We start from the raw sequence: 26452 nt of genomic DNA on the forward strand, positions 1-26452 counted from the left end.
TGAAGATGATGAACAATATAAGGAAGAACAGCCTTGCGAGGGTCTGTTCTTGGATGGGGCGATGAACTGCTGGGAGGAGTTCAGCCACCTTTATCTCTCTCTCTCTCTAGCCAATCGACCAAACCGAGCCCTTTGCTATGTGGGTGGCTAGTCCTATTTATAGTGGCCCTGGTCCTCTTCCCAAATATCGAGTAGGAAGGGAGCCAACAATGGCGGGCAAATTTGAAGGGGGACAGCAAGTATCAGCTATCCTGACAAAAGCAGTCTTCGCCTGCGCAAAGCTCTGGTGATGATGCCGTCTTGGGCTCCACGGTGACCTCCGTGTCGTGGTCCTCCTAGTCTTGGTCTCGTTGCACCGAAATGGCAACCTTTGCCTGATGCCTCGGTACTCCGCGGCTGCGCTTGTCCCCTTTGCACCAAAGAGGAAAGGAGGACGCTGCGCGGGCTGGCACCCGCCTGGCGCCCCGAGTCGTCATTGCTCGCGTCACGGGCACCTCGTGAGGTACCCCGCCTTGATCTCTCCGCCTCCTCGCGAGCCAGCCTGATGAGGCCGTGCCTGAGGAAGGTCCGTGTCGTCCGCCCCATGAGGCTTGGCCCCTCGCGAGGGTCTTGAGTCTTGTGTTGATGAAGATGGCCCGTGCTGGGCCTCCTTTGAGCCACGCCGCAGGCCGCAGGCAGGCAAGTCTGGGGACCCCCGTTCCCAGAACGCCGACAGTAGCCCCCGGGCCCAAGGCGCGCCCGGACTTGTCCGTGCTGAGAGGCGAAAGGGCAAGGGCGAAGCGCCGTGGGCCCTAATAGCCTGCGGCCTTGGGTGCTGCGTGGCGGTTGATGGGACGTGGGCGTCTCCGCTTCCCCACGACGCCTTGGTGATTGCGTGAGTTGGACAAGTCCCTGCATGCAAATCGTGTCATGATTACCTGTGATCGTGGAGGCCGGCGGTTGGCCTTCGCCGGCTATAAGCACAGGCCGACGCGCGCCCTTCCAGTTCATCCCCCCCTTGCTTCTCCTTTTTTCTTCATGGCCCCGTCGAGGAGGTTCTCGGCCGCCGAGAAGGGGAAGGCTTGCCGGGTTGAGCCCGCCTCTCCCCCACCCAAGCGCAGCCGAGGGCGTCCTCATAAGCATCCTGTGGCCACCACGGTGGCTCCCCGCGGCCGGGAAGGCGATCTTTAGCTCGGCGGCGGGCGGATTGCTGCGGCCGGGGGGCGCACTCCGGCCGCGCGTCCCCCCAGGCCGCGCGTTCGTGCTGCTGAAGCGCTGTCGGAGTTCGTCGTGTGGTCGGCGGAGCCAACTAACACCCGACTCCCGCTTCCTTGCTTCCTCCTCGGCGAGCTCCCGGCCGGCGCCTCGGGCGGCCTCTGGCTCCAGGCCGACGGCTGCTGCAGCCGAGCCTCATGGGTCTCCCTGGAGATCTCCGCGGCCAGGAGCCTGTCCCTGGCCCGGGGTTGGCAGACGTTTGCCTGTGCGCGTGGCCTGAGCCGTCGGTGCACCCTTCACTTCAAGTTCGACGGCGACGTCACCCTCTACGTCAGGGTGTTCGGGGAAGATGGTCGCCGCGCGGGGTGTTGCCCCGAGGGTGACGACCGCGGCTGGGAACCCAGCTCCGGTGACGGCGGAGGGAGCAGCGCTCGTGCGGCTGGCGGCGTTCGGGGTTCCTCAAGCTTCTCCGGTTCCTCTTCAGGCGGCGACTCCTCTAGCGGTGGCCGCGATCAGCCTCCAGGCCATCGTGTCTGCTTGGGGGGCGGCAGCATGTCCGCACGCCGCCGCGCCTTGGTGAAGCGCGAGAGGGAGTCCGCCTGAGCTCTGGAGGCGACTCGGGCCTTCCCCGTGGGCCGGTGTGAGGCGTGCCGCTCCGGATTTGTTCTTCCTTTTCCCCTTTTCCTGCGCAACAAAGACAATAGTGTGGAGCCCCGCAGGGGCGTGTTTGGGTTATTGCTTGTTGATCATCGTTTTACTTTCGTTACCGTTCCTTCCGGCTATGTGCCCGAGTGTGGATAGTTCCCGACCCCAGCCGTGAGGGGGGGGGGGGCGACCGACCCAGGCCCTTCGTTTGCGTCACGGTGCCCGCGGGGCACGGACTGGAGGGGTGCTCCTGTACGGGGCCCAGGTCGCGAACTCTTTGAACAACTAGGATAGGAACACTCGCGAGGGCGCTCGACTGCTCCCCCTCGCAAGGCCTTGTGCAAAAGAAATCGAGGCAGGAGAGCGAAAAGCCGAAGAATCGCAAGCCAAAGATGGCAACAACTTCAATAAAACTTCAGATGCGAACAAACAAGCCAACTGCGGAAAGCAAATGAAAAAGCCGCGTCCGGCACCTAATCTAGTCTTCGACGTCTTCTCACCAGCACAGAGCTAAGTGCTGCCACTGGGCGTGGGAGGGAGCCCCAGGGCCTAAGGCCGGCGCTCCTGAGACTCCAGGGCATGTACAGCCCCACTCATTATTACGTGAGAGTGTCACGGGCGGCGAGCTTCACAGGCGTTGGCCTTCTTCACAGGCTCCGGGCCTTTCTTCTTAGGGGAAACGAGCTTCACAGGCATTCGCCTTCTTCACAGGCTCTGGGCCTTTTCCAAAAAAGGATAATCTTCACAGGCACTCGCCTTGCTTCACAGGCTTTGGGCCTTTTCCAAAAAGGATGATCTTCACAGGCACTCGCCTTGCTTCACAGGCTCTGGGCCTTTTCCAAAAAGGATGATCTTCACAGGCACTCGCCTTTCTTCACAGGCTCTGGGCCTTTTCCAAAAAGGATGATCTTCACAGGCACTCGCCTTTCTTCACAGGCTCTGGGCCTTTTCCAAAAAGGATGATCTTCACAGGCACTCGCCTTGCTTCACAGGCTCTGGGCCTTTTCAAAAAAGGATGATCTTCACAGGCACTCGCCTTGCTTCACAGGCTCCGGGCCTTTTCCAAAAAGGATAATCTTCAGAGGCACTCGCCTTGCTTCACAAGCTCTGGGCCTTTTCCAGAAAGGATAATCTTCATAGGCACTCGCCTTGCTTCACAGGCTTTGGGCCTTTTCATGGGTAGAACCTCCGGAGGTGCTGGATGTTCCATGCATTCTGGACTGGCACTCCCTCCTGAGTCTCCAAGCGCACGGAGCCGGGCCTGGAAACATGAACAACCTTGAACGGGCCCTCCCACATGGGAGAGAGCTTGTGCAGTCCCTCCCTGGAGAGAACCCGTCTGAGCACGAGGTCTCCTACCTCGAGAGTCCTGTGAGGGATGTTGCGGCAGTGATATCGCCGCAGCGCTTGCTGGTACCTCGCCGCTCGCAGCGCGGCTTCCCGGCGGCGTTCCTCCCCCAGCACGAGGTCCGTCCCCCGCACGGTGTCCTGTTGCGCCTCGTCGAACGCCAGGACCCGCGCGGAGCGTCGTCTGACCTCGTGAAGGAGGACCGCTTCCACTCCGTAGACCAAGAAGAACGGGGTCTCTCCAGTCGGTTTGGTCGCGGTGGTGCGGATGGACCACAACACTGACTGAAGCTCGTCGTACCAACCTCTGCCGTAGGCCTCCAGCTTCTTCTTGAATGTCCTGGTCTTGAGGCCCCTCAGGACCTCCACGTTGGCTCTCTCGGCCTGGCCGTTGCTTCGGGGGTGCGCCACTGAGGCGTAGCATATCTGCGTTCCAAGGTTAGCACAATATGTTTTGAAGTGGTTACTGGTGAACTACGAACCATTGTCCGTGATGATGCGATTCGGCACCCCGAACCGGCTCACGATGCCCTTGATGAACTTGATCGCGAAACCCGCGGGAATGGTGCGGACAGCCTCTACTTCAACCCACTTGGTGAATTTGTCCACGACAACGTAGAGGTAGCGGTAGCCCCCTGGCGCCCGAGGGAACGGGCCCAAGATGTCCAGCCCCCAGACTGCGAATGGCCACGAAAGGGGGATAGTCTGCAAGCTTCCTGCTGGCTGGTGGATCTGCTTGGCGTGGAAATGGCAGGCTTCACAAGCTTTCACTAGTTCCACGGCGTCGTTGAGTGCGGTGGGCCAATAAAACCCACTACGGAATGCCTTGCCGACGAGGGTCCGCGATGATGAATGATGTCCGCAGTCCCCGCCGTGTATATCTTTCAGTAGTTGCTTCCCTTGCTCCCTGGAGATGCAGCGCAGGGATACACCGTTTGGTCGCCTCCGGTAGAGCTCTCCGTCTTTGATGCAGTATGACGTGGCCTGGCGTGCCACTCGCTCCGCTTCCTCCTCCTTCTCCGGCAAGGTCCCTTGTACTAAGTAGCTCCGGAGCTCCGTGATCCAACACCCCTCCTGAGGCTCCATTGTCAGGAGCAGGCGCGCTCCTGAGGCCGGACCAGAGGTCGGAGCTCCTGAGGCAGGTGGCTGGGGGAGCTCCTCCCAGGGCTGAGTCGTGTGTGATAACATTGGCAGAGCCGAGGGCTTGAAGAGCTGCTCCTCAAAAACGCCAGGCTCCTAGGGTAACCGTCTGGATGCACGTTTGGCGATGCCATCGGCCTCCTGATTGGTGCCATGGGGCACATGCTGTAACTCCAACCCACAGAATTGCTTCTCCATCTTGCGGACTTCCGCAAGGTAGGCTTCCATGTGCTCATCTTTCGGCTCGTACACCTTGTTGGAGAAATTGACAAGGAGCTGTGAATCGCCCTTGATGGTGAGGCGTTTCACTCCCAGGGCAGCCGCGGTCTTCAAGCCTGCTATTAAACCTTCATACTCTGCTATGTTGTTGGAGACCTTTTCGCCTTCCTGGAAGCATAGTTTCATGGCGTAATAGAGCTTCTCTTGTGTGGGCGATATAAGCACCGCCCCAGCCCCTGCGCCATGCCTGGAGAACGCCCCATCGAAGTACATGACCCAGCCTTCTGGCGCCTCGCTTCCCGGGGATAGGGACCGATCTTCACCGGCCTCGAGGCCTGGCGCCTCCATCCACTCTGCCACATAATCCGCCAACGCTGCTCCCTTGATGACCCTGGTCGTGCTGAACTCGAGCTGAAATGCTTGCAGTTCTATGTTCCACTCAGCGACCCTTCCAGCTGAATTAGGGCTCCTGAGCACTCTCTCCAGAGGGTATGACGAGACGACCTTGATGGGGTGACCCTGAAAATAGTGCCGCAGCTTGCGCGAAGCTACCAGTAGCGCGAGGAGGAGTTTCTGAGGCATGGGGTACCGTGCTCTTGCATCCCGCAGCACCGTGCTGACGAAGTACACTGGGTGCTCAACGAGGTGGAGCGCGTCAGTGCTGGTGGTTCCTTCCGGAGACCGTGGCGCCTCTTGAGGCAATGAGACCGCCTGAGACGGGCCATCTGGAAGGGGGTCCTCTTCCGCCTCTGGTGCGCCCCTCTGCGGTGGCTGATCCTCCTCTGCCGCGGTGGCGGTTTCTGTAGGCCTTCCTTGTCCCTGTTCTGCCTGGTCCCGGGCTGCTGCCGTGGTTTTGATTCGGCGCTCCTCTCTGACTGCCACCAAGGCTGCGCTGGCGGAGTAGGGAGTGGCGGCGAGGTAAAGCACCAGGGGCTCCTAAGGGCGCGGAGCCACCATGACCGATGGGTTGGTCAGGTATCTCTTGAGATCTTGGAACGCCTTGTCGGCCTCTTCAGTCCACTCGAAGGGCCCCTTCTTCTTCATTAGCTGGAAGAAGGGCAGGGCTCATTCTCCCAGCTTGGAGATGAAGCGCCCTAGTGCGGTCACGCGCCCCGTGAGCTTCTGCATTTCTCTGAGGGTCTTTGGTGGGCTCATGTCTTCCGCCGCCTTGACCTTCTCTGGGTTAGCCTCGATGCCTCGGCGGGACACGAGGAAACCCAAGAGCTTGCCCGAGGGGACTCCGAACACACACTTCTCTGGGTTGAGCCATAGGTTCACTGCGTTGAGGCTCGCGAAGGTTTCCTCCAAGTCCTGTATTAAGGTCCCGGCCTCCCGAGACCTTACCACAATGTCATCGACGTAAGCTTCAACATTCTTCCCGAGCTGCGGGCCCAAGGTGATGTGCATCAGCCGCTGAAAGGTTGCCCCGGCGTTACGCAGTCCGAATGGCATGCACGTGTAGCAGTATACCCCACACGGGGTCAGGAAGGCCGTCTTCTCGATGTCTTCTACCGCCATCTTGATCTGATGATACCCAGAGAAGGCATCCAAGAAGCATAGTAGGTCGCATTCCGCAGTGGAATCGACGATCTGGTCAATGCGGGGGAGCGGGAACGGATCTTGTGGGCATGCTTTGTTGAGGTTGGTGAAGTCGACACACATACGCTCCTTTCCTCCCTTCTTTGGCACAACGACAGGGTTGGCCAACCAATCTGGGTATCGGACCTCGCGGATGACCCCAGCGGCCTCTAACTTGCGGGTCTCTTGGACGATGAAGGCCTGCTTTTCTATGGACTGCCGCCTGGCCTTCTGCTTCACAGGGCGCACGTTGGGGCACACGTTGAGGTGATGCTCGATTACACTCCTGGGGATCCCTGCCAACTGGTCCGGCTCCCAAGCGAATACTCTCTTGTTTGCGCGCAGGAACCCGACCAGGGCCTCCTCCTCCTTGGGTTTGAGGTGGGCGCCTATGGTGAAAGTGGCATTGGTGGACCCGTCCTCATCTACGGGTATCTGCTTGGTTTCTGCCTTGTCTTGGGTGAACAACTACTTCTTCTTGGCGGGTGCAGCCCCCTTGGGCCCGGGGGTCTCCAAGTCGTCCGGCTGTGCCGACGCCACCGTCTTGAAGGCAAGCTTGAGCGCTCGCAGCGCGTCCCCGGTGTCCCCGTGCACAGTGAGGACACCGCTGCTCCCGGGCATCTTCATGAGGTTGTACGCCGGGTGCGTCGCGGCCATGAATTGGGCCAGCGCTGGGTAGCCGAGGATGGCGCTGTAGGGGAGGCCGATGGGGGCGATGTCGAAGTCAACCAGCTCCGTGCGGAAGTTGTCGTAGGTGCCGAAGGTCACGGGGAGCCGGATCTGCCCCAAGGAACTGGACGACTTGCCCCCTACGCCTGAGAAGGGCCGGCTGGGTTGCAGCCGTTCCAGGGGTATGCGGAGGAGGTTGAAGGCCTCGACCGAGAGCACGCTGAGGCCCGCGCCGCCATCAACGAGGGTTCTGGTGATGGCCACCTGGCAGATGGTGGGGGTGCACAACATGGGGAGCGTGCCCGAGCAGGCCGAGTTGGAGGGGTGGTCCTCCGAGCTGAAGGTCAGGCCGGTCTCGGGCGCCGCCCGATCTGGGGGAGCCCCCTGCCGCGCGGAAGCAGCGCTGACCCAGCGGACGTACGGCTTGACGTGGCGACTTGTGGGCGGCGCCTGCGAGCCGCCTAGGAGGGCCGCGACAACCAGGGGTGTTGGTGTAGCGCGATGGGACGGCGCAGGGGAGCCCCCTGCGGCGCGGACGAGCTCGGGGGCGGCCCGGCGCTCCGCGGGCTCGTCGAGCGTCAGACATGAGCGTGATGGTCGGAAGAGAACGGAGCGGTGAAGGACGAACTCCGGCGCACCCCCTACCTGGCGCGCCAAATGTCGGATTTCGGGTTCCGGTAGACCCTTTAAGGTTTGAACACTGGGGGTGCGCGCGGAGATTATGCCTTCTACCTCTCCGTCTCGTAAAGATCTAGTCTACTGAAAGAACAACACAAGAGACACGAGATTTATACTGGTTCAGGCCACCGTTGTGGTGTAATACCCTACTCCAGTGTGTGGTGGGTGGATTACCTCTAGGGGCTGAAGATGATGAACAATACAAGGAAGAACAGCCTCGCGGGGGTCTGTTCTTGGATGGGGCGATGAACTGCTGGGAGGAGTTCAGCCACCTTTATCTCTCTCTCTCTCTCTAGCCAATCGACCGAACCGAGCCCTTTGCTATGTGGGTGGCTGGTCCTATTTATAGTGGCCCTGGTCCTCTTCCCAAATATCGAGCGGGAAGGGAGCCAACAATGGTGGGCTAATTTGAAGGGGGACAACAAGTATCAGCTATCCTGACAAAAGCAGTCTTCGCCTGCGCAAAGCTCTGGTGATGACGCCGTCTTGGGCTCCACAGTGACCTCCGTCTCGTGGTCCTCCTAGTCTTGGTCTCGTTGCACCGAAATAGCAACCTTTGCCTGATGCCTCGGTACTCCGCGGCTACGCTTGTCCCCTTTGCACCAAAGAGGAAAGGAGGACGCTGCGGGCTGGCACCCGCCTGGCGCCCCGAGTCGTCATTGCTCGCGTCACGGGCACCTCGCGAGGTACCCCGCCTTGATCTCTCTGCCTCCTCGCGAGCCATCCTGATGAGGCCGTGCCTGAGGAAGGTCCGTGTCGTCCGCCCCGCGAGGCTTGGCCCCTCGCGAGGGTCTTGAGTCTTGTGTTGATGAAGATGGGCCGTGCTGGGCCTCCTTTGAGCCACGCCGCAGGCCGCAGGCAGGCAAGTCTGAGGACCCCCGTTCCCAGAACGCCGACACTAATATCTTTGAGAACCATCACGTCAATGACGCCGGCGAAAAGATTGCCTGTCGTGCTATGGACATACAAGAGTTGATCAAGAAGAAGCCAATGTTCGAGGACGTTGAGGATGAAGAAGAAGATGACACCATGGGGAATTACGATTCAGACTTATACACATGGCGAAGATGTTGATGCTGCTGCTGCGGATGATGATTACATTGCTTTTGTCGCATTTGCCTGTCAGAAGACGTTTTTTATCTACTATGTGAAATTGTGTTTGCTATGACAACTGAAACCTGATGAACATGTTGTTTAGTATTTTGCTGTGAGAACATCACTTGGTATGTATGCTGATTTGTGTTTGGTGATTGTATGACAACTAAAACATGATGAGATTGTTGTTTAGTTGTACTCATATTTGGCTGTGAAACTTGAATTTGATGACATAGTTTGCTGTTGGACTGCAATTTGCTCGACGTCTTCGAATGAGAACAAAGCTAACCCGACATGGCCTCTGCTATTTATTTATTTATTTATTTATATGAGCAAAAGGGGATACCCCCTAATTTCCGTTAATAGAAATCATTATATGTTCACAACACTACACCAGCCTGCTACACAGGTTTCATTCATTACTAGTTTCAGCAAAGTGCTCATGTCATAACCACTGAATACATCACGAGTGCTACATACACTGCAAATAAAGAGACAATCATCCTACAGAGCACATCGATTTTGCCCATTATCTTCACAAGCTCTTTCATCTCCTCATTGCTGTCAAGGCCGTTCAGCAGCTGTTGCTTGGCCATGATCAGAGGAACTGCATCTTTAAGCTTCTGCTCTGCATCTTCCTCTTCTGCCGTTCCTTCAGTTACTTGTCCAACACCCCAACCTGTTGGTATTGGGATTCCTCGGCTAACCAAATAATCAGCGTAGTTGCATTCTCCCACATCAGCAACTTCCTAGAAATACAAATCACACGAATCTTCCCTTTTCTGCACGAATCAAATTGGTAGATCATCAACCAAACTATTAAAAAAATCAGCAACTGAAAGCAGCAGAACAACACTTAGACATATTATTACCCCATGATTCGGGCATTTGTAGAAGACTCGGCCAGGGTTGCGGATTGTGGTTGAGACGCGACGGATGACTCTGCGTGATTTGCAGCAGTGGCACCACACCAACGGCAGCGGGTTGCGATGAGCAATCAGCTGCGGTGCGCGTGCCGGCGAGGGTGTGATGAGACCCACAGGCGATGGTACGGGTTGCGACTTGGCGCATATCTGGTTGTTGCCTGCTGAAGAGCAGGTGGACGAGCAGCCAGCGGACATGGTTGCTGCGGCCAGAGCTTCTGATGCTAGGCAGAGTAAGTAGAGAAGAGGAGAAGCGAATGTTGGATATGTCAGTTTCATTACTTGCAGAGTAGCATAGCACCATATATAGTCATAGTCTAGGTTTGGATTCGAACCAGCTACAGGAGCACGTCTTTCTTTTTTCTAAAACTTGGCAACGTCTCATTACTGGTACACTAGCTTGTTCTGTATGCCTTCCCATGTCTTTGATTTTCTTTCCCTTTTTTTGCGAGGAAGGAAGGAGGACAAAATTGAGAGTTCCTGGGACTCGAACCCAAGACCTCTCGGTTGAAAACCAAGGGTGCTAGTCACTTATGTGGCAAACGTTCCCTGTGAGGAGGACGGCAGACGAACGCATTTTCCTCGCAGTTTTCTTCGTATATATAAAAAAGTATGCTACTTGGTGTCCACTTAGAAAACAAAATGATTGTGCCAACCTTGACCGTTAGATTGACATTCAACGTCTGTCGTGTTTCTTCAGTCTCTTCTTCCTCGAGCGGCCAAAGCCAAACCAGCGCCGGCGGGACCGCCTGCTCCCGCCTCCCATGGCTGGCTGTGATCTGCCCCGGCTCCTGTTCGTTCCCGTCTGAGGCCTCACCATCGTCCTCCGCCTTGGTTTGCTCGCCGCGGTGCCGCCCTCCAGTGTTGTCAACATAGTCAACAACCGAGAGGAATAAGGAGATGACTGTACATGGTGAGGATGACAGTAGGGACCCAACAACGCGCGCAGTAATTTTGTTTTTTCGGGACGAAGAAGGGCATCAACTGGGTTGTGCGGGACCTGTGGCCCTTCTAGCCCAGGCTTTTATTTCATATGTTTAGCACATGGCCAGCCCAGTTTTTTTTCCTTTCTTAAAATTGCTAGCCAGCTATTTTGTTTTTTTTGCAGAATAACCAACGTAGGCCTACTTGCTTTTCTACGTCCTGTTGGGCCGGAAATCTTTCAAGACGTGGAGGGATGCATTTTTCCCAGAAAATGGGCTATAAGTAATAAGAAATGGGCTATAAGTAATAATAAATGGGTTGTAAAATGAAAAAATACAGCAAACAGACAATTAGTTCCAAAATACTATTTTCTTTCGGATTTTGATATTTTAAATTTCATTGTTTTTGTGCGGGTAAAATTTCATTGAATTTAAATTAATGTATATTTAGATTTAAAATTAATTTGAATCTGGCTAGAAATTTCGGGTTCTATGCTGTTTGGGACAGATTTGGAGGCTGATTTGTGGGTCTACTAGGTTGACGTGTACTTTGGCTTTGTCAACTTAGTCCACAAACGATTCTAGCAGCAATGACCATTGGATGTTCTGCTCCCGCCTCCCGTGGCCGGCTGTGCTGCCGCATAGGCCGCACTGCCCCACCCTACTTCATTGCTGGCCAGGCCATTCCTCTACTCACCCACACCTCCTGTTATTTTCCGGCGACGGCAGCCGGACTAGTAAACCCTCGTACTCCCCACCACGTGGGCAACCATTGCCGAGTCTTCCCCGGCTCCGTGTCGTTCCCTTCCTAGGCCTTGCCGTCGTCCAACGCCATGGTGCTCTCGGCGCGGCCTGGTCAACTTGGTCAACGAACGACATCTATCGGCTGTGGACTGTACGTGCAAAATAATGATTCCTCCACCTGACAGCTGGGACCCACCGGAAGGGCCTCTGTATTTCACGAAAAAAATGTTCCCCCCGCTGACATGTCGGACCCACCAGCTATATCTTCACATGCAAGGAAGTGCCTCCTTATTACGCACAAAAAAATGAATACCCCCCTGCTAGCTGGGACCCACCATAGTGGGAGGATGACTTGTGGGCCAACAAAGTTGACGGGGACGGAGGGCTTTGTCAACTTAGTCAACATAAACGATTGTAGCTCTAGTGACCGTACGATGTCCATCTAACGGCCGTAGTGCTTCTTCAACCTCTGGTCTTCTTGCTCCAGCCGCCCAAAGCAGCGCCGGTCGTGCCGCATGCTCTTGCCTCCCGTGGCCGCCTGTGCTACCGCGGAGGCCTCACCGCCCCCTACTATTCCCACCGCTGGCCAGGCCCTACGGTGACGGCAGCCTCACACCGCAGCCGAACCAGTGAACCCTCGTACTCCTCTCCATGCGGGCTTCCACTGTCATGTCTTCCCCGGCTCCGCGTCGTCCCCTTCCTAGGCCTCGCAGTGGTGCTCTCCGCGCGGCGTGGTCAACATGGTCAAGGAACGACTTCCATCGGAACAGTACTGTACGTGGAGAGGCTGATAGTTGGGTCCATGGCCACATCCCAGTTTTTTTGTGATTTGCCAAGTAAGTCGCTTTGTCAGGCCTGTTGGGCTGCAAATCTTTCAAGACGAGGAGAGCTTTCATTCGGCTGGCTGAGAAAATGGCCCATCAGTAATGAGAAATGGGCTGTACATTCTTAAAACACATCAAACCGGCAATTAGTTTCAAATATCTTTTTTTCATTTCAAGATTTTAAAATACATTAATTTTTATGCGTGGAGAATTTGTTGGATTCTATATTGATATACATTTATTTTCAAAATCAGTTTGAATGTGAGTCGAAATTTTGGGATTAAAAACTATTCGGACCGCACCGAAATATGCAATATTTCGTATAATTTTTTAACCGTGGCCACAATTTGGGCTGTAATGCTAACAAAAAGAATATGGGATCAAAAAAAACCTTAAGAATTAGCAAATGGGCTGAAAATTATTAGAAATAATGGCAGATGGGCTGTATGCTGTTTTCCACAGATTTGAGGCTTTCCTAAAAAAAGGTTGACGCACAAGCAGTGACTGTTGGATGTCCATCCAATGGCCGTCGAGCTTCTTCAATCTGTGCTCTTCCTGCTCCAGCCGCTCAAACAAGCGCCGGCGGCACTACCTGCTCCCTCCTCCCCCCGGCCGACTGTGCTGCCGCGCAGGCCTCACCGCCCCACCGTACTCCCATCGCTAGCCTAGCCATCCCTCTACTCACCCACACCTGCTGTTATTCTCCAGCGATGGCAGACGAACCAGTAAACCCTCGTATAGTCGTACTCCCCTCCGCGTGGGAAACAACTGCCGAGTCTTCCCTGCCTCCGTGTCGTTCCCTTCCTAGGCCTCGCCGTCGTCCACCGCCCTGGTGCTCTCGGCGCGGCCTGGTCAACGTGGTCAACGACTGACATGCATCTGAAGTGGACTGTATGTGGAGAGGCCGACAGCTGGGTCCACGGCCGCACGCAAGGAAATGCCTCCTTATTACGTGCAAAATAATGATTCCTCCACCTGACATTAGGGACCCACCGAAAGGGCCTCTGTATTTCACAAAAAAACTTTACCGCCGCTGACAGCTCGGACCCACCAGCTATATCTTCGCACGCAAGGAAGTGCCTCCTTATTACACACCAAAAAATGAATACTCCCCCTGTTAGCTGGGACCCAGTATAGTGGCAGGCTGACTTGTGGGCCTACTAAGTTGACAGGGACGGAGGGCTTTGTCAACTTAGTCGATATGCACGATTCTAGCTCCAGTGACCGTACGGTGTCCATCCAACGGACGTAGTGCTTCTTCAACCTCTAGTCTTCTTGCTCCAGCCGCCCAAACCAGCGCCGGTCGTGCCTCATGCTCCTGCCTCCCGTGGCCGGCTGCGATGTGGCGGAGGCCTCATCGCACCCTACTACTCCCACCGCTGCCCAGGCCATCCCTCTACTCACCCACACCCCCTGTTACTCTGCGGTGACGGCAGCCTCACACCGCAGCGAACCAGCGCCCTCGTACTCCTCTACGTGTGGGCATCCACCGTCGCGTCTTCCCCGGCTCCGCGTCGTCCCCTTCCTAGGCCTCGCCGTCGTCCACCGCCCTGGTGCTCTCGGCGCGGCGTGGTCAACATGGTCAAGGAACGGCTTCCATCAGACGTGGACTGTACGTGGAGAGGCTGACAGCTGGGTCCACGGCCGCAGCAAGGAAGTGCCTCCTTATTACGTGCAAAATAATTATTCCTCCACCTGACAGTGGGGACCCACTGGACGGGCCACCGTATTTCACCCCCCTGACTATTGGGACCCACCAGCTACATCTTCGCATGCAAGGAAATGCCTGACAGTCGGGACCCACCTGGTCGAAGAGTACGTAGTGTTGTCATTCTGGTCATGAACGTGTACGTACGTATATACTGGTGGATGTAGAGGCGCGCACGTGTTGTAGTAGAGGCGGCCAGGGTGCAAGAAAGAAAATACGGCCACGCATGTGTACATACGGGCGGGGTCTCGAACGCCTACTCGCGCATATGTACGGCGAGGGCTCGTTGACATGGCTGGGCCGGAACGGAGAAACAGCGTCGTCGCCGTGTTCATGGGGAGGCAGCGGAATGTGTCGTGTTCATGGGGAGGCAACGGGATGCGTCGTGTTCATGGGGAGGCAACGGAATGCGTGGCAGCCAACCGGCTAGTTCGAAACAGAATGCGTGGTCGTGTTCATCGGGAGGGCTTGGACGGAACAAGCGATGGAAACGAGGCCTGGCGTACCGCACAACAGAGGAAACGGACCTCCTACGTTCGGAACGGGGTCCTGTTGATTGGGAGGGGTCTGGCGTACCGCAAAACGGAGGAAACGGACATCCTACGGTCAAAACGGGGGTCCTGTTGATCGGGAGGGGTGTGGCGTACCGCAAAACAGACGAAACAGACTTGTGTTGGAGCGCTACGGTCGAAACGGGGGACCTGTTCATCGGGAGGGGTGTGGCGTACCGCAAAACGGGACTCCATGGGATACTGTTCATCTCCACCGTCAACCCCCTCCAGCCTCCACGAGCTACTGTTCATCCACCGTCGACCTCCTCCAGCCTCCAACTGCGACTGTTCATCCACGGGCTCCTGTTCATCCAGCCTCCACCACGCGCTACTCCACCGGCTACTGTTCAACCAGCCCTCTCCACGGGCTCCTGTTCAACCACCCCTCGACGGGCTACTGTTCATCCTTCCCTCCACCGTCTACTGTTCATCCTGCCCTCCACGGGGTGGTCCTTTTCATCCAGCCCTCCACGGGGTCCTGTTCATCCAGCCCCAACCGGCTCGATCGATCGGGGTCCTGTTCATCCAGACGCAACACCACGGCGTCCTATTCATCCACCCCTACTAGGAACTGTTCATCCAACCCCCCCCCCCCCCCCCCCCCCCCCCCGCAACGCTCACTGTTCATCGAGAGGCAGCATCGACCGGCTTCAGTTAGCAGGAGTAGCGAAGGAATCGCTCGATCGGGTTCAGTTAACAGCCATCGATCGATCGCTCAGGTTCAGTAACGCGTAGCCTGCAGTGCAATCGCTCGGGTTCAGTTAGAGCCCAACGCCTTGCTCAGGTTCAGTTAGAGCCAACGCCTCACACACACGCATGTACGTGTACGAGAGAAACACGCATCGCTCGGCCCCCGACCTCCCACCGTAACCGGGAACTCCCCGAAATTTTCCTCCCCCTCGCTTCTACCACGGTTTTTTCCGTCATGGACGCCCCAAAGAATGTCATGCAACTGCGTCTCCAGCCCGCCCAGGACGAAAAGCCCATTTTCTGTCATAGAAGTAGGAGCCCACCACATCTATGATGATACCGGGTTTTGTCACAATTATCGTCATAGAAGTGTCATATGTATGACAGAAAAAAATTCGTTTGGCCCAAAATGTCACAGATGTGTCTTTTTTTGTAGTGTGGGGTCCAAGCTTGTCTCGATCTGCCTGGTTTCTTCCTCAAAGTTCTGGCAGAATTCTGCACAAACAAAAAGGGTTGAAGTGACAGAGACACAATAGGAAAGTTCTTTGCAGTCAGTCGGATAAGGAAAGGTACCTTCAAGCATGAGGAACATTTTCTTCGGAAACCCTCCCAGATAAGCTTCCAGCTCGTCCTTCTTTCGAGTGAGATCGCCGACTCTGTCTACCAAGGATGCCTTCTCCTCCTTCAGCTGCACAACTTCCTTCTTGGCTTTGTCAACAGCAGTCTTCAGCTTAGTGTTTTCTTCTTCTAACTTGCCGATTGAAGCCAACTTCTTGTCAGCAAGTTCAGTTTTCTCCCGTGCCGTCTTCTGTGCTGCTACGAGGTCAAGGTCCTTCTGCTCCAGAGCCTTCTTCATTTTTTCTAAAGAAATAACATTCTTCAGACGAGCTTGGATTTGACGATTTTCACTACGCACATTTGTTTGAGTGGAGCCACTTGGTTTAAAAGTGGAAAGGAAAAGATGGCAAGACTAACAGTCGACAAAATTGTTACCTCCCATGATGGTTGCTTCATCTTGGGCCTTCTTCAAATTTTCCTTGGCCAGCTCTAGATCGAGGTTGAGTTGAATTTGTTTCCACTCCAATTCAGCAAAGTGGGCCCCAAGCTCACAAGATCTCTGCAGTCAACAAACAAGGCACGTCAGGCGATAGAAACAAAGACCGACAGCTTTTGAGTGATAAGATGCAAGTTCAAGTTATTACGACAAAAAGAGTTCTAATACTACCACCGAATCAAATATTCAACAGTAGTGTCGGGGACTACACCCAGTGGGTGCACTTGCCCCCACTGGTTCGACTTCCCACTCGACATGGCCCGTCTAGCCCGAGTGGAAGAAGTAAAACAACAACAACATTTGTGCTGAGACCACCGCCAACTGCCCGCAGTCGACCGCGATCTCGGGGACTACACCCACTGGGTGCACTTAGCGTGCCCCCACTGGCTCGGAGTTCACTGAACGTGATCCGTCTAAAGCTGAGTGAATATACTGCAAGCAAACAAGTTCTAAGTCTCCTGTGGTGAAATAACACTTTGGAAAGACCCCCGCCGAATCAAACATTCGACGGCGGTCTCGGGGACTACACCCAGTGGGTGCACTCGGCATTCCCCCACTGGTTCAAGGGTTCAGTCCACACAATCTAGTCGATTCAACTGAAAAAGCTACAAAGCAAAAGAAGCCACCCAGTGGGTGAAGCAAGGTGCAAATTCATGATAGATGCACATAAGGTTTGAAAAAGCTCATCCACTGACATCTTACGAATAGTAAAGCATTAGTTTTCAAGTACCATATCCTAACAGAGCAAAGATCAAGCTAAAGACCAGTCGGAAATCAACTCACCTAGATGTTGGTTTGAAGGGTAGAGCTGGCATCATAGGCAGCCTTGCTGGCCTCGTGCACCACCTTCATTCGCTCCATCATAAGGCCTGCTTGGCGTATGGCTTCCTTAGCAGCGCCTACTTGGTCCTCTAGGACATAATGGGTAACAAAGAGCGGAGTTGGTGGAACAGACGAGGCAGCCAGGGGATCTGAAGCATGGAGTTGCACAGTCGGAGGAAGGACATGAGCAGTCGACTCCGAAGGTTGATCAATGGACACAGGGTTCGCAAAAGAAACAAAAGTCCAAATTGGATCTCCGGATCGCTGAACGACTGGTTCTAGCGCTGGAGTCGAGTGAGACACTTTGCTGGCAGGCATCCTCCTGCTCGAAGTCCTACCCCTTCTTCCTGTGTTCTTCTGTGGCACGTCTTCATGGTTGTCGTCATCTGGAAGTTCAATAACATTTGGTGGCACTACAACACACTCGACCATACGATTTCAATCGGCCGATAGGACAATTGACAAAGTGAGGGCTTGGCTGTGGAGTTGTACCCGCTCGAGAAGTGGCCGCATCTGCAGTCTCCTCGTCATCTTGCTCCTTGTCGATATTCATGGATGTCCCAGAAGTAGCAACCCTAAAAGGTTCCAAAATTCACTCTGTCAGGCAAGTGGATGAGTCGACAAAAACTTGGAAGACAAAGAGAAGAAACAAACACTTATGCGGAAGCAACATGGACATCCACTTTGATCTTGGGCAGGGCCTTCCGAGGTTTTGACGGGGCGACCTTGGGCTGTTTCGCAGCCTTCTCCCATGGCTCTGGAGTCAATGTCCGAGTGCGCTTTGGGACTTTCCCACTCGGTGGAACAGCTTCGCCACGTCCGCCCATAGGATCATGCGACTGCTTGGAGCATCGTTCAGAACAGGGTGGCGAGTCGACCTCATCACTACTACCAGAGTCCTCGTCACCGTCCTCGGTGTCTTCTTCGCTATCATCTGCATACTGGTAAGCTTCCTCTTCATCGTCACTTGGGACTCCTTCTAGGTATTGCTCTCCATTCGGCATCGAGTACAACTTGGTGAAAACCTACAAGACACAAATTTCACGTATCAGTCGGATTCAAGAACAATCGCAGATCGAAAGGAGAAAACACTTGGTAAATTAAGCTCAACCTCATCGGGGGCATTGTCAGCATCGAACGGCCGGATTCTTCTAGACCCCCTGGGTTGTCCTTGTTGCATGTGATGCCCCTGAGCCACTGGGCCACCGTATTCTCATCAACTTCCTTTGTATGAATTCGAGCGGCGTCTCCTGGGCCTGAGTACATCCACATGGGGTGGTCTCGGGCATGCAGAGGCTGGATGCCTCGACTGAGGAATACCTCCAATAGATCTATGTCAGTTGCTGCCTCTTGAGCACTGCGTTGGTTTTCGCCGAAGAGGAAGGGATGATGCAGCAAAGTAGCGTAAGTATTTCCCTCAGTTTTTGAGAACCAAGGTATCAATCCAGTAGGAGGCTACGGCGAGTCCCTCGTACCTGCACAAAACAAATAATCCTCGCAACCAACGCAAATAGGGGTTGTCAATCCCTATAAGGCCACTTACGAGAGTGAGATCTGATAGAGAGATGATATCGTTTCTTAAAGTTCATAATATCGTTTCTAAGAGAGATGATCTTAGCGGGAGGAAAATACTTAGAGATAAAAGAATCTTTGCACTTGTTCCATGAATCAATACTATTTTTAGGCAAAGACGAAAACCAAGCTTTAGCACGATCTCTAAGCGAAAAAGGAAATAGCTTCAATTTAACAATATCATTATCCACATCTTTATTCTTTTGCATGTCACACAAATCAACGAAGCTATTTTGATGGGTAGCGGCATCTTCAATAGGAAGGCCGGAAAACGGATCTTTCATGACAAGATTCAGCAAAGCAGTATTAATTTCACAAGATTCAGCATCGGTAAGCGGAGCAATCAGAGTGCTAATAAAATCATTGTTGTTGGTATTGGTGAACTCTCACAATTTAGTATTATCTTGAGCCATCATGACAAGCAAGCAAACTAACACACAAGCAAACAAAAAGCAAGCGGGCAAAAAGAGGCAAATAGAGAAAGAGAGGGAGGATAGAGAGAGAGGGTGAATAAAACGGCAAAGGTGAAGTGAGGGAGAGGAAAACGAGAGGCAAATGGCAAATAATGTAATGCGGGAGATAAGGGTATGTGATGGGTACTTGGTATGTTGACTTTTGCGAAGACCTCCCCGTCAACGGCGCCAGAAATCCTTCTTGCTACCTCTTGAGCACTGCGTTGGTTTTCCCCGAAGAGGAAGGGATGATGCAGCAAAGTAGCGTAAGTATTTCCCTCAGTTTTTGAGAACAAAGGTATCAATCCAGTAGGAGGCTACGCGTGAGTCCCTTGTACCTACACAAAACAAATAAATCCTCGCAACCAACGCAAATAGGGGTTGTCAATCCCTATAAGGCCACTTACGATAGTGAGATTTGATAGATATGATAAGATAATATTTTTGGTATTTTTATGATAAAGATGCAAAGTAAAATAAAGGCAAAGTAAATAGCAAAGGATATAACTAAGTAGTAGGAGATTAATATGATAAAGATAGACCCGGGGGCCATTGGTTTCAATAGTGGCTTCTCTCGAGAGCATAAGTATTCTACAGTGGGTGAACAAATTACTATTGAGCAATTAACAGAATTGACCATAGTTATGAGAATATCTAGGTATGATCATGTATATAGGCATCACGTCCAAGACAAGTAGACCGACTCCTGCCTGCATCTACTACTATTACTCCACTCATCGACCGCTATCCAGCATGCATCTAGAGTATTAAGTTAAAAACAGAGTAACGTCTTAAGCAAGATGACATGATGTAGAGGGATAGACTCATGCAATATGACGAAAACCCCATCTTGTTATCCTCGATGGCAACAATACAATACGTGCCTTGCTGCCCCTACTGTCACTGGGAAAGGACACCGCAAGATTGAACCCAAAGCAAAGCACTTCTCCCATTGCAAGAAAGATCAATCTAGTAGGCCAAACCAAACTGATAATTCAAAGAGACTTGCAAAGATAACCAATCATACATAAAAGAATTCAGAGAAGATTCAAATATTATTCAATGATAGACTTGATCATAAACCCACGATTCATCGGTCTCAACAAACACACCCCAAAAAGAAGATTACATCGAATAGATCTCCACAACAGAGGGGGAGAACATTGTATTGAGATCCAAAAGAGATAAGAAGCCATCTAGCTACTAAGTATGGACCCGTAGGTCTGAGGTAAACTACTCACACTTCATCGGAGGGGCTATGGTGTTGATGTAGAAGCCCTCCGTGATCGATGCCCCCTTCGGCGGAGCTCCGGAACAGGCCCCAAGATGGGATCTCGTGGATACAGAAAGTTAGGCTCCGTATCTGATCATTTGGGGGTACGTAGGTATATATAAGAGGAAGGAGTACGTCGGTGGAGCAACAGGGGGCCCACGAGGGTGGAGGGCGCGCCGGGGGGGGGGGGGGGGGGGCGGGGGGGGGGGGGGGGGGTAGGCGCGCCCCCTACCTCGTGGCCTCCTCTTTTCTTTCTTGACGTAGGGTCCAAGTCTCCCGGGTCTTGTTCGTTGAGAAAATCACGTTCCCGAAGGTTTCATTCCGTTTGGACTCTGTTTGATATTCCTTTTCTTCGAAACCCTAAAATAGGCAAAAAAACAGCAATTCTGGGTTGGGCTTCCGGTTAACAGGTTAGTCCCAAAAACAATATAAAAGTGGATAGTAAAGCCCAATAATGTCCAAAATAGTAGATAATATATCATGGAGCAATCAAAAATTATAGATACGTTGGAGACGTATCACCAGTCACTCCACCATTGACTAGTGCAAGGACTGCGTCGACTAACATACGCACCTCCCTTTCTCCTCGTTCCTTACTACAATAGAATGAGGAGTGCGGAGTCTCTCCAGAGAGAAGGGAGGAAGACCAGTCGACTGTCCAGGAGTCGGAACGTCTTTGTAGTAGAACCAGGTTGACTGCCACCCTCTAACGGACTCAGGGAAAGTCATAGGGGGAAAAGTGCTCCTACCCCTCATTTGGATTCCTAAACCCCCACATATCCGGATCACGTGTGTCCTTTCATCAGTCGGGTTGGCCTTCTTTACTGACTGAGATCGACAAGTGAAGATATGTTTGAACAAACCCCAATGCGGCTGGCACCCAAGGAAGTTCTCACACATGGAAACAAATGTAGCGAGATATGAGATAGTGTTGGGAGGGAAATGATGGATCTAGGCGCCGAAGAAATTTAGAAACCCCGGAAAAACAGATGCTGAGGCAGAGAGAAACCGCGGACAACATGGGTGGTGAGGAGGACACACTAACCCTCTTGCGCCTGGGGCTCAGGTTCTTTCCCTGGCAACCTCCAGGACTCATGGGAAATCAAGCCCTCATCGGCAAGATCCTCCAATTCCTCTTGCTGGACGGTTGAGCGGATCCAGTCTCCCTGGATCCAGCTGGGCGGCAGGCCGGAGCGAGACGATGTCCCTCAAGCCATCTTCTTGCCCTTCGCCGCCGCCATCGCCTTCTTCGCGCGCTCCAGGGCCGCGGTCTTGTCCTTCCCCATGGCGGCAGAGACGTCAAGAGTAGAGGAGGATGAGGTGGAGAAGCGAAGAAGAGGAGAACCGAATGAGAGACACTCTACACTGCATTGGCCCGGGCGCTATTTATGGGGCCGCTTCCGAGTGACTGGCCTGTAGGCCCGGGCAATCTTATCACATCCCGCAGCAGGCGCTTGCCCGATACGTGGCGAAAAAGGTGGCACGGAAATTGAGGTGCCCCTGTCTATCTGCTCCGATAACTGCGGCACGCCCCGTCCCGCGCGCTTCTCCAAACTTTCAAATACCATGAGATTCGGGAACCGCAAAACAACCAATCGCGTAGAAGATTTCACGCTCTGGTCCACTCGGAGATATCCAACATAATTCACTCGATGACCTTAGAATTGATCAAGGCAACTGGTACAGGTTAAAGTTCCTATCCGATCTCCAGACCTCTATAGTATGCCTCTGAAGCATAGAATCGAGTCGGGACCAATTTCAATCCTTCTCCACTCGGACCTCAATCCATTCGGGGGCTAATGATGATGACATGTACCTAGGGTAGGGTCAAAGGCCTGACCTAGATGCCCTACCCAAGGACACTGACCTAGAGTTAAGAACATTCAATGAACAACAGAAGATACCGACTGAAATCACCTTGGAGTGCAATCCACTCGAGCAACTCTTCCACTCGGATACCCCAATTCCACTCGACCAAGATATAGTCATTCGACAACATGAAGAAACACTCAAAGTACGGAAGATCTAAAACCACCCCAGGATGGCAACGGTCAGGCATTCACTCCTAGTCTTAAAAATCATTTATAGTCCTTTATAACTAGCGTTACCAGTAACGCCCTGTATTAATGTACATTGAACCATGTGTAAGTGAGGGCCGGAGAGGTCCTATGCACTCTATATAAGCCACCCCCTCCTTAGGCACAAGGGTTCGCACCCCCTGTAACTTTCACGCATATCCAGTCGACCAAGCCTCCGGGCACCGAGACGTAGGGCTGTTACTTCCTCCGAGAAGGGCTTGAACTCGTAAACCTTGCGTGCACAACCTCGCCATAGTTAGGACCTTGCCTCCTCCTACGTACCCCCTATTCTTACTGTCAGACTTGCTCCCACAACAACGCCCCTATGGCTTGTCGTCGCCTCATGGGTCTTCTGACTTCATCTCCATGTCTCGTAGGTGTCCTCTGGTCCAAGAAAAATCATCATAAAGTTTTATTCCGTTTGGACTCCGTTTGATATTCCTTTTCTATGAAATTCAAAAACAAGGAAAAAACAAAAACTGTCACTGGGCTCTGGGTAATAAGTTAGTCCCAAAAATAATATAAAATAGCATAGTGATGCATATAAAACATCCAAAACAGATAATATAATAGTATGGAACAATCAAAAATTATAGATACGTTGGAGACGTATCACTTGACCTAGCCAAGATCTTCCCACAAGTGAAGTCTCAATATTGTCTCACCCTCTCGACCATCTTGCTTGGATGCATGAACATGATAGCATGCTCCTCGATTGTTCTCTCGTTCTTTTATCCCTCGACCCCCAATGCAAGACTTTACTCCTCAATGTTTCTCTTGGTCTTTTGTTCTTCGGCCTCCATTGGAATCCTTTGCTGCTCACTTGCAAACCCCCTTTGTTTCGCTAGCACCTTCTAACCCTCGGTCATCGCCTTTTCCTTTCACCAATCCTTCGCTATCATCTTGAGCTCGTAGAACTAAGTCAACTTCTCCTCCTTCCTTTCGACCGCCAATGCGTTGTTTACCACCGTCATCACAATGATCTCTTCTTGGTATGCTCCAACACCTCCATTCTTATTCACCTCCTTTGCAACTTTTGCTTCACCTAGATGAGTTTGAGGAGTGGAGGGGTCTCTACCAAGTCATCATCATCAAGAGAGGTATTAATTCTTGCAATCCTCGATGATGTTTCATAGGTCCTCCTTGCCTACTTTTTATTTCCCATAAGAGCCTTGTAGCAATGAAGCAAAGAGAAGCCCTTGTGGCCACCCCTCTTGTTCCTTTGTTTCTACTCCACTTGATGGGCCCATACTTGTTGATGGGTACTCCATTTGACAGTGCGAGGTTGACTTGATTAACAGAACTGGACCACCGGTTGCATTGGTCTTGTATGACACTCCAATGGGAAGCGACAAAACTAGTTGTGTGGTTGGAGGGAATCTCCACATGGCTAGAATAGTACTTATTGATCCTTCTCCAAAATGTGTCATGTGTTTGTTCGGCCTTGACCGTAGCATTAACAGAGGTGTTCATCCAAGCATCGTACAAAGCAACAATGTCTTCCATCTTGTAGTTAATGGCCTTTGAGCCTTCCTCCTCATTGTTTGGGTGTCAGGATCCCCACCTCTTCAATCTCCTTCCCCACCTCTATGTTGGCATTCCTTCTCATTTCTTGGTTATTTGACATGTACATGGCAATATCATTGAGGCAAAGGGTGTGGCTTGCGTCCAATTGTGTCATGAACTCAAACATCTCATTCGACTCCATTTGCTCACTACAATAGCACAAACATCATAACAATTAGTATCACACCATTCAACATTCAATTGATCCATCGAAAAAGAAAAGAAAAAACAGGGAAACTATGTGGGCTTTTCATTGAGAGGGTCGGCCTCGCCCCTTGTATAATCATATTCTGGCTCCTCAACTGTGTCGGAGGTGGAGAGGGTTGAGGAGGGGTTGCGGTACATCGATGGGAGGGGGCGTCGGCTTCGGGGAAGGCCGAGGGGGAGGCTACGGGGTAAGCAGCACCTTCTTCTTCTTTTTATGCACCGTCACTCCTGTTTGCTAGTATCAGGGACAAGGGTAGACGAGGACAACCATCGCTACCCTAAATATGGGGGATTAAAGAACTGGGGGTAGGTGTTAATACCCCAAACCAAAAATTGGGGGGGGGGGGTTAAAGCGATATGGGGGAAGGGCTAGAGATGCTCTAAGGCCCCGATCAGAAACCCCCTGACTCCTAGCACAATAGACACTGTCGCGGGAACCGTTCTGATAGTAGAAGAGGGGTAGGATAGAGGAGCATGCTCTAGCTAAAACAAAGATGTGACACAAGCACTACTAGGGAAAAGCCTAGCAGTAGCACAGGCTTTTGGTGTATCAGTAGCGCGGGTACCCGCGCTACTCATACGACGCTACAGCTAATGTTTAGCAGTAGCGCATTTTGACACGCGCTACTGCTATACCTACTTGCCATTAGCGCTTTCCATACCAGCGCTATTGCTAAGTGCTTTAGCAGTAGCGTTTTCCTGTCCAGTGCTAAAGAGCGCTTGTCGGGTGGTAGGTGCGACATATGCCAATGGGTGGCTTATCATTGTGGGAGCCAGTAAGACATCGCCGGTGCCTGGAAACGGGATAAGGCGAAGACATGCACGCCGGCGGATCTTACCCAGCTTCGGGGCTTTCCGTGGAGATAACACCCCTACTGCTGCTCTGCGGGGTCTGCGCATGCTCACTAGATGAATCAAGTAGCTACACAATGCTCCTTGAGCTGTCTTGGGGGGAGGAGGAAGAAGGGCATAGCTAGCCTGGTTCTTCTCCTTGTGTGGTGTCTAGAACTAGCAAGGGGTCCAACCCTTTGCATGGGTGCTCCGGGGGGTTTATATAGGCCTACCCCCCGGGGGTACAATGGTAGTCCGTCTGGGCGCGGGGCCCGGCCGTCTGTGACTGCGCTTGCCGGCTTCTGCGCCGGCTGCTGGGCCCCGCTGACTGGTGGGTCCCGCCGGCTGCCGGCCCCTTGGTCGACAGGCAGGTCCCACTGTCCAGGGCCTGGTCGGCGGCTGGTTACTGTGGCTTCATCTTGTTGATGTGGGCTTCGTCGTGGTAAGCGCGGCTACAGTGCCGCCGCCTGTCAGGCGATTGCTGTAGCCTCACCGCGTCTTGTCTCCTTAATGGGGCGTCTTCTTCGAGGGAGGTGGTAAGCCGGCTACGGGGGGCCGGCTCTGTCTCGGGCCGACTGGTTGGAGGCGTGGCCGCCTTCGGGCGTCTCTCTGCTCAAAGGGGCCCACCGTCTGTGGGCCACGCTGGCGGCCCGTCGTGGGTGATGCCAGGGTCAACATGGCAACAGTGTCGCGCCGGACGGGTCATGCCTACCCCGTACGGCGCACTGTGCCAGGCGTGCTCCGGGATTCGGGGTGGCAGGCTTCACTCTAGCCATGCCCCGTTGCACCGCCGCTAGGTGGGTGCAAACTTTGTGGGTACGGTCTTGACCGCTTTATGGGAACCGGCTTCTTGGAGTCGGCCTTCTCATGAGGGCTAAAGTCGGACCTCCTTCCGAAAGCCGGCCTGGGCGGCAGCCGGCAAGGGGAAGGCGGCCCCATGTCTTTGATTCTTGAGAGCCGGGCGGGCTCGTAATTTTTTCAGAAGGGCCAGGGGAAGCCGGCTAGGCTACCCATGGCTATTTACTCCGACAGTAGTCCCCGAAGCTGATCGAGCTCCGAGGCGAGCAGGGGGACGAGAAGCTGGGTCAGCTTCCCATCCTGAAGAGCCGGCTTAGCGGGCGTATTCCGACTTCAGAGAGCCCCGCGTCTTGTAGGCGGGAGGAGAGGGGGACCTGCGTGCTGACCACGGGCCCTCCCGCGGCCACATGGCAGCGAGATCCTGCGAGCGCACGCGCGCGACGGGACGTCGCCGCAGGCCCGGGCCCGCCACTCGCGAGCCTTGGTCCGGGCGCGGATCTTCCGTGGCCCACAGGGGCCGCCCGCCTTCCCGAGGCAGTTTTGTTTCGCCGTTAAGGCTCAATAATCGCGGGACGTGGGGAGTGGGCACGATCGATCCCCACGCTTCCCCACGCCGCGCCTCCTCGGCTCCGCCACGCGAGCCTATAAGTAGGGGGAGGAGGGAGAGCGACAGAGGTTCGCACGCTCTCTCTCGCTCCGCCCCTCCTAATCCTTGTTTCTTCCTCTCGCTGCCGTTGCAACTTCCCAGCACAACACCCCCACATAGTCCTGCTCCCATGGCGTTGTCAAGCTCGTGGGACGGCTCCAACGTCCATGAAGACCATGTGGAGTTCCTCCGCCAGACTCGGCGCCTGCCCGGCGCCGACCTCGT

Source organism: Triticum urartu, chromosome 6 (assembly GCF_003073215.2).
Source record: "Triticum urartu cultivar G1812 chromosome 6, Tu2.1, whole genome shotgun sequence".
NCBI classification, from domain to species: domain Eukaryota; kingdom Viridiplantae; phylum Streptophyta; class Magnoliopsida; order Poales; family Poaceae; genus Triticum; species Triticum urartu.